This window comes from Octopus bimaculoides, chromosome 1, assembly GCF_001194135.2.
Source record: "Octopus bimaculoides isolate UCB-OBI-ISO-001 chromosome 1, ASM119413v2, whole genome shotgun sequence".
Taxonomy (NCBI): Eukaryota; Metazoa; Mollusca; class Cephalopoda; order Octopoda; family Octopodidae; genus Octopus; species Octopus bimaculoides.
Genome location: NC_068981.1, coordinates 87,942,221 through 87,946,296, shown reverse-complemented (window position 1 = coordinate 87,946,296; position 4,076 = coordinate 87,942,221).

Genomic DNA, 4,076 nt, shown 5'->3' with positions numbered 1-4,076 from the left:
CTTTCGAGTAATAGATAGATAGAGAGAGAGAGAGACAGACATATAGCTCGCTCCGGCCAGTCATGGTATTAGCTGTCAGTAGCCAAAGAATCGACAGGCCAGCAACAGGCATGCAGGCAGACAGATACTTCACTAGCAGTGAGCACTTTCACTTCTGACAGCTAATAGCATGATAGTGCCTTGAGTGGTTGGCGTTAGGAAGGGCATCCAGCTGTAGAAACTCTGCCAAATCAGACTGGAGCCTGGTGTTGCCATCCGGTTTCACCAGTCCTCAGTCAAATTGTCCAACCCATGCTAGCATGGAAAGCGGACGTTAAACGATGATGATGATGATGATGATACACACGATGGGCTTCTTTCAGTTTCTGTCTACAAAATTTACTCACAAGGCTTTGGTTGGCCTGAGGCCATAGTAGAAGACACTTGTCCAAGGTGCCACACAGTGAGATTGAACTTGGAACCATGTAGTTGGGAAGTAAACCTCTTACCACACAACACACTTCTTACAGTATTAAGAGATTTTACCTCTTATTTCTTGCATTATAGGTGCTTCAGCATCCTCAGTCACAATTAGTGACAATTAAATTTTTCCTTTATAGTATTATATTGTGCCTAGCTATTTGTATCAATTTTTAATGTATGCATTAACATTTCACTGAATCAGCTATAACTTTTTACGGTAAAAATATATATGCTAACAGCTGGATTTAGCGTTTGAATAGTCACTGCTGATGAGCCTATGACTAACAAGCAAAACTAGTCTAGTGATCCTAGAGAAGCTCATGGGATAGTTATCTTCCCTGTCACTTCTTACAGAAATAATTCTCATTTCTTGCAATATAGGTGACAATAAAATATATATCAAACAGACTCCAAAGAAGCTGGTATTATAGCAAGACTTATATCATGTAGTTACATTGATAAAAACTAAGAAAGAGTACAGTGAACTTGCTATGAGTAGTGGAAAATCCAATATTTCAAACAGTGTCCTTCTTCAGGAAAAAGTAGAAAGAAAGAAATCCTCTAAGTTAATAAAAAAAAAAAATTGCTGCAACTGACAAGGAACACAAGACTATGTGAGCTTCATACATAAAAAGTGATAGGAGTAACTGTGAGAAGGAAGAAGGAAGGAGTAATGAAATAAGGGGAAGCAGCCAAAGTCAAAAGTGAGATGAAAAGGAAATGAAGAAAGAGATGTAGGAGTAGAAGGAAAAATGTTCATTTAAACCTATCAGTGACATGGTACCAAGTTTGAATATGAAACAATTCCCCTGTTTCTTTGAAATGTGGATCCATGGTGAGTGGTCCAGGGTTATAGTAGAAGACTTTTGCCCAAGGTGCTATTCAGTAGAACTGAACCCTAAACTTTATGGCTAGAAAATGAACTTAACTACACAGCCATGCCTATCTATATGATAGTTTGATGCAGGCATGGCTGAATAGTTAAGATTGAAATTGCATGGTTTTGGACTTTGTGTCACAACACCATGGTGTGTTTTACTGTAGTCCTGTACCAACCAATGCTATCTAAGGGAATTTAGTATACAAAAACTGCAGGAAACTGATTTTGTGTATACATGGATACTGATATATGTATGTATTTATAAGTTTTTTAATTTTTTTTCAATCTTCCGTAAAAATATGCCAAGCTATGAGGAAATATTACCTTACTTGAAACAGGTGAGAGTTAGTGGTAGGAAAGGAATCCAGCTCTAAGAAATTTGTCTCAATGAATTGTCTGAGCCATGCAATTGTGGAAAAGAGTGGATATTAAAACAATGATGATGTTGATGATGATGATGATGATGATGACAATGATGATATATATATATATGCCATGTTGGCTTGGCGATAATTATTATATATATATATATATATAAATTTATACAAGATGGAATAAACAGGCTTTAATTACAAATCATAACAATTGTTTCTGTGCAGTGGTAACAGCTGTTAGTTGCTGAGGTTTTCCATATCATACTATTATATAAATTATTTTATAAATAGTTACATAAATAAATATGATCCCACAGCAACTGTGTACTGGCACGTCATCAGGTGGGTTGCTTTGAAAGCACTGCTGGATCATGTTCAATTTCTCATCTTATCTGCCTTTGCATAGTTAGCATTCTCTCTTCACTGAGTTGCTTATAGATTCAAGGCAACACAAGTTATAAAAATACTGAAAAAATAATGCTAGTAAAAATTAAAAATACAAATTACAAAACAAATAGACAAACATTTCTAAATAGAAACAGAAATAAAAATCAAATGTGTAAATATAGAGCAAAACTAACATTCTGTATTTTTATTCTATCATATGTTTCTCTAAATTTTTTCTTTTTTTCATCTTAGACTAGAAGTATCCATTACCTCTATTGTTTGTAACTGTTTTACTTCAAATGATCTAAAGTCATCACTTTGCCCCAGCAGGATATCCATTTGTCTGTCAATCCACTCGTAAAACTTAATTTCAGTTATCCTGATACCCATCATAGTCTTTTAATAGTCATTAAGATTCTTATCGTACATGAAGAGATTTATTTGCCTTTACTCATGCACACATACAGATTTTTATTCACTCAGTGTATCCATAGAAATATTTATATTTGAATATACATACACATACTTTAATATGAATATATATGTATATACACATTTTCATATCTGTACATATATAAATATACACACTGTCATTTTTATACATGTACTTCTACTACTAGCCGCCAAACTTATGTACATACCTACTTATGTACATACACACCATCTATTGGCAATTCTTGTTTTATATCTTTAGGTTAAATCAATGCTTTTACTCTCACACATACCTAATATTTTTATAATTTTTTTTTTCATACTAATGTGTATGTATGTATTTAAACATAGCAGTAATGATACCAAAAGACAGTATAACAGCAATTTATAGCAAATAACATATTACTATCATTTCATGATCATCAGCACTTTCAAATTATTATAATCATTACATAAAATAGGTAAACAATAATACTAACTTGTTATTGATAATTATCTTATGTTAAGTTTATTTTTGAGTCAACAGAAGATTAAAATCACTTTGAACATTATATATTCTTTCTAAATTCAAGAAATGAACTTTTCAGGCTATGGGTGCAAATGAGGATTATTTCTGAGAGCTTCTTAATTATTTTATCCTTACATAATATTATTTCAAGTGTTTCTTCCAAGTAGAGGTTACATACTTTACAGTATGCATTATATGGTTTTGCATTTTGTAGTACTGACCAAGTGGTGCTGTAGTTTATTTTTTCCTTTTTGAGGTCCCAAAATTTTAAAAAACAGGACCTCAAAAGGAAAAAAAATTTCCTGGTGACAGGAAAGGTATAATGATATTTTTACAACTTGTGTTGCCTTGAATCTTCAACCTACTCAGTAAAGAGAGAATGCTAATCATGCAAAGGCATATAAAAAAGATGAGAAACTGAACATGATCCAGTAGTACTTTCAAAGCGACCCACCTGATGATGTGTTGGTACACTGCTGCTGCAGGATCATATTTATTTATGCAATTATTTATAATATAATTTATATAATAGAAAACTCAGCAATGAACAGCTGCTACCACTGCACAGAAACAATTGTCGCGTTTCATAATTAAAGCCTGTTTATTCCATCTTATTCTATAAATTTATATATAAATTCTATACACTAACAGTGTTCCTCATGTATAACCAGTATAAGGAATGACCCTGCTGTATGACAGCATATGGGAGCCAATAACCACATATATATATTTTTCTCCGTGTTTTTCTCCTTGTCTCCGTATTCTTTCTGTTGAAGAGCGTAGCTCGAAACGTCAAAGACTTTCCGTATTCCCGAGCGTCATACTAATATATACTTTTGTTATTTACACTACCTGTCCTCGTCTGTTGTTATTATTTGTATATTCTCCCATATGATCGGCCATTATTATGATTGACCGTTGACTGAACACTATTCAATTTTTTTTCTCCATGTTTTTCTCCTTGTCTCCGTATTCTTTCTGTTGAAGAGCGTAGCTCGAAACGTCAAAGACTTTCCGTATTCCCGAGCGTCAT